Source organism: Eriocheir sinensis, chromosome 19 (assembly GCF_024679095.1).
Source record: "Eriocheir sinensis breed Jianghai 21 chromosome 19, ASM2467909v1, whole genome shotgun sequence".
Classification (NCBI taxonomy): domain Eukaryota; kingdom Metazoa; phylum Arthropoda; class Malacostraca; order Decapoda; family Varunidae; genus Eriocheir; species Eriocheir sinensis.
In genome coordinates, this window is record NC_066527.1 from 9,960,663 (window position 1) to 9,977,949 (window position 17,287).

Consider the following 17,287-nt stretch of genomic DNA (forward strand, 5'->3'; position numbering starts at 1 on the left):
TGTCAGAGATAATATACCTTATGAAATAAACAGATACATGCAAGAAACAAAAACGCCCCAAAACCCGAATAACTTGGAATCTGAACACTGTTTCTTTAACTCTTAGAACTCAAACGCAGCCGATGATGGCCATAACATATAGGACTGCTCTTAACTCGTTTGTTTTCACTGGCAGAAAAATTTGCTATTAAATTTTGCCATCAGCACTTCTCACTAAGGTCAATGCAGTTATAAATACTTTCATTTATACACTGTATTTACTTTTTTGACACTTTGAGTTTTGAGGTTTGACTGTACTGCCCAGGAAACGTAAGAGGCATCATGTTATATAGGTTTTCTTTTTAATTAAATTTCAGGGTCCACACCATCTCAGACATCACAAGAGACTGCTTTATCAGACACATCTATAATATCTGAATCGGTTTCACCACCTTCAACCTCAGAGGAAGAAAGAGAAATAGCAGCAAATTTACGGCCTGGTGTAAATCCTGTTTGGGCAGATGAATTTGAAATACCATGGTCAAAATTTTCAAAGAAAAATCTAATGACATGTTTACAAAAGAGGTTAAGACCTAAACCATCAGCAAGAAGAGAGATGGTGAGAATTCTAGTTGATGAAATAAGTAAGATCTCTCAGAAGCCAGGTAAAAGGTCACTAGCAACAATTGCACAAAAGATTGTGAAGACATATCCTCAGTCTTTCCTAGATGAGATTGAAGGCACTCGTGTTGGTACTGGATATGATTCCCTTCTGAAACAATTGCAGTCACGGTTTGACAACATAAATAGAAAATCTGACAGTAACTCATTCAAAAGGAAATGTAGAAACTCCCTTGTAATGGAGGAGGAAGATGCTGTGAGAGCTGGTCCAGTCACCAAAATATACTTGCATGATAAGTATGGATGCATTAATTATATGCCGAGTGATTACCCAGAGGGGGAATCAGAAACAACACAAGAAGATAAGCAAAGCTTATTAAAACAGAAATACAAAGAAAAACTTCATGATGAAGTGGAATATCTGATGAAGGATATCTACTTTTCTCAAAGGCAAGACATCATACAAAGGAAAATGGATGTTCTTCATTTAAAAATAGAATGGCCTTATTTATTTGAGGCAGCAGGAATGTTCGTTCATTTTATGGAACTCACTGGCATTAACATAAGTGAAAAAGTAGAGTCTGCCATTGCTAGTAAGGGAGCACGAATTCTAAAATGGATAGAAGAAGAACCAAACATGAATATAAGGAGAATTCAACAGGAACTTGTGGAGGCTAAATGCTCTGTTGATAATGGCAATGCAGAGGTAGCAGCTATGATCTGTGCTGCTATGTCTTACCTAAATGAAAAAGAAGACTCTCTGTATGTATGTGTAAAGGTTAGTTTTCTATATTAATAGTTCAAGTTGTATACAAAAGTAAATACCATACTAAACTGATGATCTAAAAAATTCCAATATGATCATACATTGTGTGCCTCTAACAATGCGTAGTAGTACAGTACTTTGACAGCTGAGTTCTGGGAACTGGAAGATTTTAACCCCTTGAAGTGAACCTTCTCTGTGTTTGTTCGTCCATCTGTACCTGTGCGTCGCACCGAGTACCTGTCTGTCTCCATGCACCTGTATGTATGTCTTGTCATTTTGTCCGTTTGCATGTATCTCTGAACTCTTTGTGCCTATTGTGCTCTATGTGTTTGTGTTGTTCTTGTAGGAGTAATTTGTTATATGTTCCCTAAGTGTGAAGGCTTTCATTTATATTTATTTCTGCTTATTCATTTTTCAGCCAACTGCAGCTAGACCTGAATTGGAAAAGGACCTTCCCAAGACACCATGTTTAATAGGCTTTGGTAAGTTAAGCTTGGCTGATATTTACCAATATTATCATGAAACCTAGCTTTTATTTTTATGGATAATGATATGCAACCAAAGGAGGTTTAGTGCTGCAACCCTTAACAGTGTAAATTGTGGTAGGAGTACACAATTTTATGGCAAAAATATTGAATAATTCAGTTTATGGAGGTAATTTTGCATATAGATGGATAATATTGCTTTTTTCGGGGGGGAAAAAAGGATACATTTAGTAGAATGATGCTTAGGGTGAGTGATGAGTGCTGTAAGGAGAGAAAGCAGGCAAAGTTAATTATATTGCAACACCCTACAGACTATACAGAAGAGAGGTGAAACTATTATCATTATTTTGATTATTTTATTATTATTATTATTATTATTATTATTATTATTATTATTATTATTATTATTATTATTATTATTACATGATCTTTTGGGACAAAGGCTGGAGGTGGAGGAGGTTAAACATCTAAAAGCAGTTCCGTCTTAAGCATAGAAGGGTGGACGGAGCGGTTAGGATGTTAGAGGTGTATCATAAAATTACAAGAGAGGCATGTTAATTTTCTTTATTACATTTCAGGGGCATCAAGGTTGACGGCAACCAGATATATGTTGTCAATTGATGGTGTTGTTGTCACTGACCATATCGCAACATTTACTACTGGGCTGGCTATGCTGCTGGCCTCCTACTACAACTTCAATATAATGTACCCTGTTGATTCTGCATCGACACTGGAGTTCATTCAAAGGTAATTATTTTCTTAAATGGAACTTAAGGGTAAAAATGTCTAGAGGGAGGCGGGGGCCGAATGGATAAGGTGGTGAGCGTGGGGTCGGACTGATGTCTATGCATGGGTTCGAACCCCACCAGTGCCACCTTGAAACTTTGTGTCATACGCCGAGTGTCGTAAAATCACCTACATGTCACCCTGATAACCGAAATCTAGTTGCACATGCAACAAAGTTGAGTTCGGGGAGGGGGGGCATGGGTTTCTAAAAGTGTCACTATAAAATCCTTGCCTCCACCACTACCGGGCTGCCCTGAACGACATCAAAGGACACATAATGCCTACCGGTGCACACAGGCTAGAACAAAGAAAAAAATTCCATTGTTACCTGTCAAGAAATCATAATTTTCTTCTAAAATATCTTTACGGTATTCTTTTGAAACTGAGTAGATTGTTAATGAGCAACATCTACTTCTGTGGTATGCAGTTATAGCTTACATATTAAATTTAGTACATAGTGTTGTTAAGGCTGAAGAAAAAAATCCAGTATTTACAACACATATATTTCTGTCTATCATTGCAGATGCTTTGTTGGCATCAATCCAGAGCGAGGCAGCAAGATTGAAGTAAAGAAGCACTGCAAGAGACGCACCCAAGTCCATCCCAGAGTTCTGTCCCTGATTAATGCTATTGCTGATGTAGAGTGGAGGTGCTAAATCCACAAGGTAATATTCATTACTTCTGAAAACATTTTTAATCTTTAATAATCTTTTGACTGCTCCCATTAGGGGTCGCTACAGCGAATCACTGTTCTCCAACGCGCTTGGTCTTCTGCGTCTTCCTGTGTCACGCCCACCACTTGCATGCCTCCCTTCACAGCATCCATAAATCTTCTCTTTGGTCTCCCTCTCTTCCTCCTGCTGGGTAGATCCTTGTCCAGCATCCTCCTCCCCACATACTCCTTGTCTCTCCTCCTGACATGTCCAAACCACCTCAGCCTCGCCTCTCTTGCTTTGTTCCACAACCTGGCGTACGTGTGTTATTCCTATGTCGTAATCATTCCTGACTTTATCCATCCTCGTCACTCCAAGAGGAAATTGCAGCGTCTTCAATTCCGCTCCTTCCAACTCTGCCTCTTTGTTATTTTTTGAAAAAGTTAGTGGTACTGTTTCCATACCGTACAGCTTGGCGGGTCTCACTACTGTTTTATTAATCTTCCCTTTTTTTCTTGCGGAAACCTTGCTGTCACATATCACTCCTGCTGTCTTTCTCCATCTATTCCATCTTGATTAAACTCTCTTCTTTACCTCCCTACCACACTCTCCATTACCCTGTACAGTTGACTCTCGTTTAACCGACCCCAACGGGACCGGAGAGTGGTCAGATAAGTGAAAAGTTCGGTTGAGCGGGTTAGAAATAAAAAAAAAGCAAAAAATTCTGAAATTATTTATACAGGCTCTACAGCACCTAAGCTGCCCTATGCACCCCCTGAAAGTATAAAATATGGATTAAAAAAATAAAGAAAGAAAGAAACCTACCTTTTTTCCCTCTTAGTACACTGCATGGACCTAAGGCAAGCAAAGGGCCGGGGTGGTACAAATGTACCCTCATGATTCCTAGACAGCTGTGTATTGTGTAATTATTTGTGTTGTTTGTGAAGTCTTAAGACAAATAACAATTAAAAAATTGGTTATCCGACTTGCTATCCAACCCCCTCAAGGGTCGGATAATCGGAGGTCGGATAAACGTGAGTCTACTGTACCATGAACCCCAAATATCGGAATTCGCCAACTTTGTCGTCTTTACACCTTTTAGCCTGTTGTCTCTCCATTACCTCCGTTGAGACACGTACTCAGTCTTTAATAATGCTCATTATTTTTTTCCCAAGAAATTGTGAAGCACTTCATAGGATTTGGTTAACTGAAAGTAGCCTCCAGGAAGTTCATGTACATTTATGTATTTCATTCATTGATTTACCATTTGATTTTGCCCAGAATCTCCTCCTATTGCTACCACACCCAAAATTTATTTGTTGATTTATAGCTTTTATTAGAGGTGTTATAGTGTTACCACACCAAAAAATTACTTATTTTCTTATAAATTTTATTAGCGATGTTATGAATACGTAGTGACAGTTTGAAATTGGTTGTATGTTTGTGACAGTGGAAGGGGGCTGGTCATTCTTATCTGGAAGCTTAGTGGGTCTTTTCTTTAGTCAGTTTTCTTCAATATAAATAAACATCTTGCCCTGTAGTATGTACCTAGCTGATATTCATGTAATATTACGTGTTCAAGAATCAAGACAGCAATGCCAATTTTGTTTCATGTTTATATCTTGGTCTTAATTATTACAGGTGCTGTCAGCCAGTGGAGGGGAAGGAACTGGAAGGTGATAGAAACTGAGCGCTACTCGACTGTATCAAAGTACTCTCCATGCCTGATGATGTACAGTGTAATGAAATGTCTACAAGTAAGGTTTTTTTTCTGGAATGGTCCTTTGTAATGAAACACACACACACACACACACACACACACACACACACACACACATATATATATATATATATATATATATATATATATATATATATATATATATATATATATATATATATATATATAGTGTGTGTGTGTGTGTGTGTGTGTGCATGGATAAATATAATATTTTATGGTGCTTTAGTTTTAAAACTTTGCTCGGGTAATTTCTCCTTTTACCTCATTCAGATTCCAAAGGCTAGATTATCTTTTTCATGTGAACACAAGGAAATAAGCATTTAACAAGCCTGTCAAATAGGCATTCCTGGCATATGATAAACCTTACATTCCTTTAATGATTTTATTTTTGTGTACTTTGGCTCAGGTGGAGTGTTTCCCTACAGAGATAAGGAATATTTTTGTATTTCTGTGTCCTGCCAAATCAGGTAGATATGTGATACTCAAGATCTGTTAAGAAAAGTATCGTTCATATTAAAAAAAGGTTCTTGAAGTGTAGCCGTCGATGTAAGTTATTCTAAGTACTGAAAGTTTAGCCTCGTAAGCGCTGAATAGTCAGCTTTCCGCAGTATATTCATTTTAAAACGATTGTCATGAAAAATGTTGCTCTTGATTTAGGATATGCAGTCTAATGTTTTTGGTTGTCATTACTGTAGGAATTGACACAAATCTGTATTTGCTGCTTCACATGATAAGTTGTATACAGTATTGAACCTTGATATATCTAATTTGGTCTTTATCAAACATGATTTTTCTAATATCCTATCTTTTCTGCATATACAAAACTTTTCTCTTGGCTCATGTATACTCGGTACTACACATACAGAGGTAAACAAACTTTCTTCTGCTTTGCTGATAAAATGGTTTATACGGAAAAGGGCAAATGATGACACCATTTTATATATATATATATATATATATATATCTATATATATATATATATATATATATATATATATATATATATATATATATATATATATATATATACAGTAGTAACTTGAGATACGAGTTTAATTCGTTCTGTAACTTAGCTCGTAAGTCAGTCTACTCGTATGTCAAACAACAACAGTATACTTTATCAAGGCATAAAAAATATATATAAAATAAAAGAAAAAAGTTTTATTTAGTGTTCTTTAGTGCTCGTATCTCAAAATTACGCTCGCATCTCAAACAAAAAAACGGACCAACTCGTGGCTCGTATCTCAAAAAACTCGTATGTCAGGCTGCTCTTCTCTCAAGGTACTACTGTATATATATATATATATATATATATATATATATATATATATATATATATATATATATATATATATATATATATATATATATATATATATATATATATATATTATATTTTATTTTATTTTATTTTATTTATTTATTTTTTATTTCTTTATTTTTTTTTTTTGGTTTTCTCGATTCAGTCTTCACCCCAATTGGATTGATATATTAAGGGTTTGCATACTGTGCTGCTAACATAAAGAGTAAATAATGTGGACATTAACCAGAAATTTCTTACAACTTCTTACTGTTAATTTATTCACTAGTTCTTGTAAACTACAAATATTTTGGACCAGTATTGTAATTCCAGTAAAATACAATAAAATTGAGAAATACATTTTTTCCCTTTTACCCGTTTTTTTACAGGTAATTTACCCTTTTACTCATTTTTTTTACAGGTAATTTCCCCTTTTACCCATTTTATTTACAAGTAATTCCTGTAAATCGTATACAGAAATTATACTGTAATATTTTACAGAAAATAAAAATACATAAAGCTGTAAATTTTACGGAACATCATTTACGGAAAAGTTGTAAAGTTTTACAGAAAAATAAAATTACAGAAAATTGTAAATTTTACGGATAAAGTTTGGCAGCCACATTACCAGTGAATTTTCTGTAAATTTTTTTTTTACAGTGTACATGTTTCCACAAATCGAATAAATTTTAAGACAATTATTGTTTTTTTTCATCCATTTTTTGATAAAGGGCATATAAACAAGTCAAACAAACTCAATGTTTATTGGAATTTGGTCAAATTATGATTACAGCCTCCTTCTCTTCCTCCTCCTCCTCTACCCCTGTAGAATTATCGGGATGACCGTAAGATCGTGACTCCAAGGTTCTAAAGTAGTATCTTTTGTCCTCAACTACAGATATCCCTCTCTTGGGATATTTTACTGTACTCATTCGTCCATGAGCCTTCATGATACTGTAAAAGAAATCATATAGTCGCAGCTTGGACAGCTCTAGGACGTAGTAGCCAATGTAGTTTGGATGATTCACCTGTGAATATTTCTTATGGCAAACTACAACTACATGACCATCATTGAGGGGTACAACGCGTTTAAAATAAGGACTTCGGACCAGCTTCAAAAACTTTTCGCGGTTGGTGACAATATCTATGTCTTCACTATATTTGGCCGCGTTCATCAGGAATCGACCAAAAATGCTGATTGAAATACACTTGATTGCAGTTTTCTTGAAAGGGCAAGTAGCACTTTTGCGGGCTTCTATGTTATCCTGAATGAAGTCCGCAAGAAAGTGCTTTTGCTTAAACATATAAATAGCATGCACTTTTTAACAACCCGGCCTAGTTGAATAAGCAGTTTAAAGAGGGACAGAACAAACAGCATTTTCTCCTGAGCAACATGTGTTCCAATCTGTTTTATGTTCTTACACGGTACTGGACAGTTTTCTTCTTCATACCATTCGTGTGCGGCTGACCCTGACAGTGAATTTGAGATAAATCTGACTTATTTAATAACACGAGGAAAGGAAAGGAAAGGGAAGGGGGGAGGAGAGAGAAGAGGGAGGGAGAAAGGTATGATGGAAGGGAGAGTTGAGCGAAACTGTAGGGATTCAGGAGTATTTATACCCAAATCAACAAGAAGACATCCATAAGGACGTGAATATACAGCATATTTATATATATCTACAAACTGGTTTGCCTTCTCTTTTCCGAATATTTGTCTGCCCAGACAGTGAATTTGAGATAAATCTGACTTATTTAACCCTCTCGCGCACGATGACGCATTTCATGTCATCAAGGGTAAAAGGTTCTGGCGGACGATGACGCGAAACGCGCCGTAAAAGTAAATAAAAAATTATTAAAAATTAAGTTTTCGATGAAAGTGCGTCAAATTTGCAGTTGTTGGGATAAGTTTCTTAATAGTAACATATAGCAATCTTTCTAAGGAACGTAGATGAGGAGCTTTGAGTGATTTTTATTTGTTAGGTTACTCTGACGAGAGAATAAAATTCAGTTTTATCGGTGTAACTCGGGAACTAATAGACGTATGAGGAATTTGAAGATACCATAAGAATCCTCACTAAAGTCCGCTTCGGAACATATATTCGCCTAAAAAAGTTGGTCCACAAAATTTCGAGCTAGCCGCAAATTTCTCAAGAATCAGAGGGGAATGGAACACACACACACACACACACACACACACACACACACACACACGCACACTTTCCCTCTCACATCGCTCTCCCTTCCCTCCACTGACTCACTGAGGTATTTCTGGGTTGCCTTCGGTTGAGCGCTATCTTGATCTAGGGAAAAAGGTAAACTCGATGCGGCAACATCTAAGGTCATATGACACCGAAGAGCAGGCAGAAAATATAAAGAAATGCAAGTTGAGAAAAGGAATAAGAAGAAAGAAGTTAAGAAATGAGATATAAGACATTAATTAATGCAAAATCAGAAGAAAAAAAATGAAAGTGCGTCAAATTTGCAGTTGTTGATATAAGTTTCTTAATAGTAACATATGGCAATCTTTCTAAGGAACGTAGATGAGGAGCTTTGAGTGATTTTTATTTGTTAGGCTACTCTGACGAGAGAAGAAAAAAAATCAGTTTTATCGGTGTAACTCGGGAACTAATAGACGTATGAGGAATTTGAAGATACCATAAGAATCCTCACTAAATTCCGCTTCGGAGCATATATTCTGCTAAAAAAGTTGGCCCACAAAATTTCGAGCTAGCAGCAGATTTCTCAAGAATCAGAGGGGAATGGAACACACACACACACACACACACACACACACACACACACACACACACACGCACACACATGATCCCTTTCTCACGGAAAAAGGTAAACTCGATGCGACAACGTCTAAGGTCATATGACACCGAAGAGCAGGCAGAAAATATAAAGAAATGCAAGTTGAGAAAAGAAATAAGAAGAAAGAAGTTAAGAAATGAGATAAAAGACATTAATTAATGCAAAATCAGAAAAACAAAGACTTGGTGCTGCAGTGTTTAGGGTTAGACAAATAACCGGAGTAAAAAAATATGTATATAAGTTGAGGAAAGAAATAAGAAGAAACAAGTTGAGAAATGAGAAATAAGAAGATAATGATACAATACATCCAGCAAAAACTTAAATAATTTATCGAGTCTTACGTTCAATGACGATTTTTTATTTTATTTTCGGACTTGCATTAGAGAGTAAATTCATATTCCAGCCTGGTCATTAACCTAATGTCCTTAACCTTTTCCGTGATTATAATCTCGTGGTCATCCGAGGGCCCAAGATCTTATCTTAACCCTTCAAGTACCCTCTCTCCCATTTCCCCCCCCCCCTCCCCCCTCCCTGCTGTGCACCCCTACTCCCGTCACCCTCCCGCTTCCGTACGCTAGTCCGAGAGGGGGTGGGGGTGGGGGTTGGTGAAAAGGTAAAAGATGAGGGGGGGGTGTAGGGGAGGGGGGGTCCAGATACCCCCTCTTCCGTAACCCCCCCGCTGACCCCCCCAACCCCCACTTCCAGTCCCCCCCGCGGAGGCAACCCCCACTTCCGTACATTTGTTACTACTGTCAATCCAGCTGTTGAATGAAGTAGGGTATCCCAACCACGATACAAAATACTGCTTTTTTCCTTTATTTTTTCGTGAACGCAGTATTTTAATATCGTATGACTCAGGCAGAGCGCTTAAGACGAGCTCTGGTGCGTAGAATATCCCCTGTATTGGTTCTCCAGACAAATCTTCTAAGAGATAAGTTCTTGGGCGATTCTTGTGTTTAATTGATTTTATGCGAAAGAGCTCGTGAGTATTTTGCTGCGAGTATCCTTTATGGAATACAGAGGAACGAGCACTTCCAAAAAGGCGAACTATTTCCCCAACTGCCAGTCGAGGACTGATGGAAGACGCTGGTTGCTTCGGGTTTTTATACATTGCGTGGAATTGCCGTTTGATTGCAGATGGGTCTTTTAAGTTATGAATATCAATGGGAGTTTGTTTGTTCTTCAGTCCAGAATGGGGCGAGCGGTTGCAGGGGAGTCCTCCCCCAGGGAGGACTCCCCTTCTGGCTGCCGACCCGAGAGGTGTCTTGATAACTCCTCGAACCTCTTTCTTCTCAATTTCTGCAACATTCGCGGTCTTCGCTCTAATTTTCATTCTGTGGAACATCATCTCTCCTCCTCTAAACCTCACCTTCTCTTCCTTACCGAAACACAGGTTTCTGAGGCTACTGACAGCAATCTCTACTCTGTTCCCTCCTACTATCTCTATCCTAAATTTCAATCCAAAGCTGGATGTTGCGCCTACGTGCGCAACGACATCACTTGCTCTCGTGCCCACAACCTTGACTCTTCTGAATGTTCCACCATCTGGCTAAGACTTCATTGTCATTCTATTACTAAATACATCTGTGCTGTTTATCTCTCACCTAACTCTACCAACTATGTAAAATTCTTTGACTATTTGAATTCTAAAGTGGAGCACATCTTGACCCACTCTCCCTTCGCTGAACTCTCCATCTTGGGAGATTTCAATGTTCACCACCAGCTTTGGCTTTCATCCTCTTTCACTGACCATCCTGGTGAAAAAGCCTACAACTTTGCTATCCTCAACGACCTAGAGCAGTTGGTCCAGCACCCTACACGTATTCCCGACCGTCTTGGAGATCGGCCCAACATTCTAGACCTCTTCCTTACCTCAAACCCTTCTGCTTATTCTGTCAAACTGTTCTCTCCGTTGGGCTCCTCCGATCACAATCTTATTTCTGCATCCTGTCCTATCGCTCCTGTACACCCTCTGGACCCACCGAAGAGGCGATGCTTCTGGCATTTTGCTTCAGCTCGGTGGGACGACCTGAGAATGTACTTTTCCGATTTCCCGTGGAATGATTATTGCTTCCAGGATAGAGACCCCTCTGTGTGTGCTCAGCGCATCACAGAAGTGATTGTCTCTGGAATGGAGGCATACATTCCTCGTTCTTTCTCTACTCCTCACGCTAAAAAGCCTTGGTTTAATCACGCTTGTTCTCGTGCTGTCAATGATAGAGAGGTAGCTCACAAAAGGTACCAGAGCCTTCAAACTAATGCTAATTATGAACTTTACATTTCTGCCCGAAATCGTGCCAAATCTATTCTCCGACTAACCAAAAATTCTTTCATTAATAGAAAATGTCAAAACCTTGCTTTCTCTAACTCTTCCGTGACTTCTGGCATCTAGCCAAAAACATCTCCTCCAACTTCACTTCTTCATCTTTCCTCCACTCCTCAGTCCTGACGGCACCACTGCCGGCTCATCTATCTCTAAGGCTTCACTCGGCTCTCAAACTTTTGTTTATGAAAACTCCACTCTGGACGATTCTGGGCATATTCCTCCTACTCATCCCCCCTCTGACTCCTTTATGCCTGTTATAAAGATTCTTCAAAATGATGTTTTCTATGCCCTCTCTGGCCTCAATCCTCAGAAGGCTTATGGACCTGATGGAGTGCCTCCTATTGTCCTTAAAAACTGTGCCTCCGTGCTGTCACCCTGCCTGGTCAAACTCTTTCGCCTCTGCCTGTCAACATCTACCTTTCCTTCTTGCTGGAAGTATGCCTTCATACAGCCTGTGCCTAAGAAGGGTGACCGCTCCAATCCCTCAAACTACCGCCCTATAGCTTTACTTTCTTGTCTATCTAAAGCTTTTGAATCAATCCTTAACCGGAAGATTCAAAAGCACCTTTCCACTTCTGACCTTCTATCTGATCGCCAGTATGGGTTCCGCAAGGGGCGTTCTACTGGTGATCTCCTAGCCTTCTTAACTGACTCTTGGTCATCCTCTCTTAGCCGTTTCGGTGAAACTTTTGCTATTGCGCTGGACATATCAAAAGCTTTTGATAGGGTCTGGCACAAATCTTTGCTTTCTAAACTACCCTCCTACGGTTTCTATCCTTCTCTCTGTACCTTTATCTCCAGTTTCCTTTCTGACCGTTCTATTTCTGCCGTTGTAGACGGTCACTGTTCTTCTCCTAAATCTATTAACAGTGGTGTCCCATAGGGTTCTGTCCTATCTCCCACTCTTTTTCTGTTGTTCATTGATGATCTTCTTTCCAAAACGAACTGTCCTATCCATTCCTACGCCGATGATTCCACTCTGCATTACTCAACTTCTTTTAATAGAAGACCCACACTTCAGGAACTTAACGACTCAAGGCTGGAGGCTGCAGAACGCTTAGCCTCAGACCTTACTATTATTTCCGATTGGGGCAAGAAGAACCTGGTGTCCTTCAACGCCTCAAAAACACAGTTTCTCCACCTATCCACTTGACACGATCTTCCAAACAACTATCCCCTATTCTTTGACAACACCCAGCTATCACCTTCCTCAACACTAAACATCCTCGGTCTATCCTTAACTCAAAATCTCAACTGGAAACTTCATAAATTATCTCATCTCTTACTAAATCAGCTTCCTCGAGGCTGGGCGTTCTGTACCGTCTCCGCCAGTTCTTCTCCCCTTCACAGTTGCTGTCCATATACAGGGGCCTTGTCCGCCCTCGTATGGAGTATGCATCTCATGTGTGGGGGGGCTCCACTCACACAGCTCTTCTGGACAGAGTGGAGGCTAAGGCTCTTCGTCTCATCAGCTCTCCTCCTCATACTGATAGTCTTCTACCTCTTAAATTCCGCCGCAATGTTGCCTCTCTTTCTATCTTCTATCGATATTTCCACGCTGACTGCTCTTCTGAACTTGCTAACTGCATGCCTCCCCCCCTCCCGCGGCCCCGCTGCACTCGACTTTCTACTCATGCTCATCCCTATACTGTCCAAACCCCTTATGCAAGAGTTAACCAGCATCTTCTCTTTCATCCCTCACGCTGGTAAACTCTGGAACAATCTTCCTTCATCTGTATTTCCTCCTGCCTACGACTTGAAATCTTTCAAGAGGAGGGTATCAGGACACCTCTCCTCCTGTATTTGATCTTCCTTTCGGCCACCTCTTTTGCTTTACTTTAGGAGCAGCGAGTAGCGGACTTTTTTTTTTTTTTATTGTTTTCTTTTTTTGTTGCCCTTGAACTGCCTCCTTTGTTGTAAAAAAAAAAAAAAAGATGCGTGCTTTAAGTGTACGAATGGCCCGCTCTGCCAAGGCTGCTTTGATCTCACTTGAGTACACACTGTACAGCTTAATGCCCCGGGAACATAAATAGTTTCTTACTTTTCGATTCCAGAATTCTGTGCCCAAGTCGGTGTGTAATCTTCTGTAGCTTATGCAATGTATATGTTTTATTGCTTCTCAAAAAGTTGAATACGTCATCACGTGTTATTGCCGGATTTATACTTTTTGCTTTCTCCCATAATTTCGCCTGAGAGCTTAAACCATAGGGTTCGTTATGTTGGGAGTATAGAGCGTGTAAGAGATCCTTCTTCCGGAGTTCACCATTGGAATACGCGTTCAGCTGGGGGTTCTCCAACAATGTTTGAGCGAAACATTAGGGACTCAGGAGTATTTATACCCAAATCAACAAGAAGATATCCATAAGGACGTGAATATACAGCATATTTATATATATCTACAAACTGATTTGCCTTCTCTTTCCCGAATATTTGTCTGCCCAGAGTGTGAATTTGAGATAAATCGCACTGTCTTAACAAGAGGAAATGAGAACAGTTCAGGCTAATATTCCTTGCATGCTTCCACCCATATATAGATTCTGAGTGATAAATATGCATGAAATATTGTTGTGCCGTCCGCGAGTAAAACATCAACCACAATTTTGTTCCTTACAGCATCAATGAAAATATCGTCAAGTACATACAATGTCCCTCTCTGATCAAACGTATCCTCGTTGGCAATTGGATCAATTATTTCAGACGACACTATAACTTTAGGTCTTATTTCTTTATTTATTTGAAGAGGATGAGACGTTAAGCCACATATGACAATTTTTTTGAACTTTTCATGATACTTCAGTATAAGTTGCTGTACAAGTTCCGATTTTCCAGAGTTGCTATATCCTGCAACTATTATGCGCGCAGGGTATTGGAAAATATCGAGAAGGTTCTCTGAATATGTCTCAGCCATAGCGGAAACTCTATTAATGATGGTAATAATTAAAGTATGATGCTTATATAGCACAGAATATGTATGTGTGTGTGTGTGTGTGTGTGTGTGTGTGTGTGTGCGCGTGTGTGTATACAACAACAACAACAACAACAACAATACCAATTACCCTCACTTTGTGTATGCTCCCCACTTCCGTCACCCCCCCGCTGACCGCCCTCTGACCGTCCTACCCCTACTCCCGTCACCCCCACGCTGACCACCCTTTCTTCCGTCACCTCCCCCCCGCTGACCGTCCTACCCCCGCTCCCGTCACCCCCCCACTCCAGTACCCCCCGCTTCCGTACGCTAGCCCGAGAGGGGGGCATGTGGACATGTGAAAAAGTGAAAGATTGGAGGGGGGTGAGGGGTACGGGGGGGTCCAGCTACCCCCTCTTCCGTCAACCCCCCGCTGACCCCCCCAACCCCCACTTCCGACACCCCCCCGAAAAAAATACCCCCACTTCCGTACATTTGTTACTACTGGCTTTGAAGCATTTTCGAGACATAGTGATGGGGTACAAAATTGTGGTGTACACGGACCACGCGGCCATCACTGATCTTTTCAAGGGAAAAAACCTACACGGTCGTCTGGCAAGATGGTTCTTAACGATCCAAGCATACAATCCGGAGATAAAATATATCACCGGGAAAACAAATGTGGTCGCCGATGCCTTATCACGAAATATTCCGATAGGCGCGATTACCACCCCAGAGGTCATCCACAACTTCATTTCACCTGAGCTACACACTGCTCAGCGAGACCACCCAGTGTGGAAGAGCTTAATTTACGCCCTAGAGTCGGGAGACGAAACAAACCTTCCAGAATTGCCAGTTCCCTTTTCACAATTTTTCTTATCAGAGGACAACCTCCTTTGTAGGTCATGGCCAACCAAACCAGTACCTATAGAATAACTGGTCATCCCAGACAAATACGTCCCCGTGACGCTTAAGCTGGTTCATGACACCCATTTCTGGTCAACCAGGAAGGGACAAGACACTATCTGTCACCAGACAAAAATACTATTGGCCCACATTACGGGTTGATGTAGAAAAACATGTCGCACAATGTGTCGTTTGTGCTAAGCACAAAGGGTCTGTAAAAGGGACAGCACCTATGTTGCAATACCCAGTACCAGAGGCGCCATGGGATGTTGTAAATATAGACTTATTACAGCTCCCCCAGAGCCAACATGGTTCGCGCTACTTATTAGTGTAGGTTTCTAGTTCTAGCGCCTCTCAAGGACAAGACAGCCACACGCGTGGCCCATGCCCTCGTGACTCACGTGTTGTGTCCCCATTCGTCTCCTCGAATTCTTTTAAGTGACAATGGTGCCGAGTTTATAAACGCGGTACTGGACGAATTATGCACTCAGTTTAACATAAAGCAATCCTTCATCACAGCTTACCACCCAGGTGCAAATGGGTTAGCGGAGAGGGCAAATAGGAAAATCTTACAGGTCCTCAGACCAATCGTGAATGATCTCCACGATAACTGGGAAGATTGGCTACCACAAATAGCCGCTTCCATAAATACGTTTGTCAACGACTCCACGGGAAAATCTCCCTACTACATCTTATATGGGGTGGAAAAACGTCTTCCGTACGACCTCCTAACAAAACCACACCAACCTTTCTACAACATTGATAAGTACGCGCAACAACAGATGCATATGTTTTCCAGGATACACTCAGCCAGAGGTTAGGAGTACGTTAAAGGCTACAAAGGTTGAAATGATGTCAAAACAACACATAAAGGCCGTCCCTGTGGAAATAAAAGAGGGTGACACCGTCATGATTAAGCAAGCGGAAATGAGTTCGAAACTGGGGGCTAAATTTGTGAGTCCTTACCGAGTTGTTCGGAATGTCAGGGGAAATAGGTTCGAGGTTCTTGAGGCAAATAGTGGAGTCAGTCTAGAAGTTCACAGTGATAGTCTGAAAGTAATTCCCTCACCCTTGGACCTTGATATTGGTAATTCCCCTTCAGAATCAAATGTTCAACAAAATAATCCCAACACCCATGGCTATAACTTGAGACCACGAGTTTAAATACTTCATTCCCACCACTTTCAGGTCATGATGTTGCGTTTTCTGCTCATCTTGTTGTATCTCGGCTCCCTACTTGCTACGACACCCGTCCACCTGAAGCCTGGCGCCCTCACGGCACACATAGGAGAGGTCTTCCTCATAGAAGATGTGCTCCTCGTGAAATATCCATATACTTCCTTGACCAACACCACAGACACAATCAGGATAGTCTCAGAAAAACTACTCGGCATGGCAGACGCCATACGGGCAACCAAGACTAGGGAGTCAAAGGCACCTTCTAGTACCAACTCTCTGAATCTTTTTCAACTACTGGAGGATAGGATTCTGTTCTTACGGGGAAAGGTTGATGAAGTAGACATGGACTTTAGTTTTCACTCAGTTCACTCTCGGGGAAAGAGGGGGTTGCTCAACATCGTTGGGTCCGCCTCAAAGTTCCTATTCGGTACGGCAACCGACGAGGACGTGCGCGATTTGCGGGACCACTACAATCGTGTACTTTCCTTTGCTGCCCGAAATCGCAGGGTCATCAACGCCAATTGTAGAAAACTTGCGCGATTGCATACTCACATTGAGGAACTGCTAGAGCAAACGAATAAGATGGGAGAAGTTATCAACATAGTTGTCAAGCCGATCGACCAGGTGAATCAGTTTATCCCTCTAGTTCAGGCCTTGCATGTACTGGAAAACGTCATTAACTCTGTCGCAACGGCAAATCAGCAGGTTATTGGCAACATGGTAGATGCGGCGCACGGCAGTCACACCTGCCTTGTTCCCTATACACGATTTGAGAACGACTGTCCATATTGCGGTATCTAAATTATAGTCTCAAGCCTTTGTTCAA

General features: G+C 40.6%; 1 long non-coding RNA gene across 1 annotated transcript; it reads left to right on the forward strand.

The window, feature by feature from the left end:
- The first annotated feature begins 835 nt into the window (after positions 1-835).
- On the forward strand, positions 836-2,589 carry LOC127000672 (uncharacterized). Its single transcript, XR_007754379.1, has 3 exons — positions 836-1,378; positions 1,785-1,848; positions 2,430-2,589. It is a non-coding gene; the product is annotated as an uncharacterized LOC127000672 (long non-coding RNA).
- Positions 2,590-17,287: the final 14,698 nt, after the last annotated feature.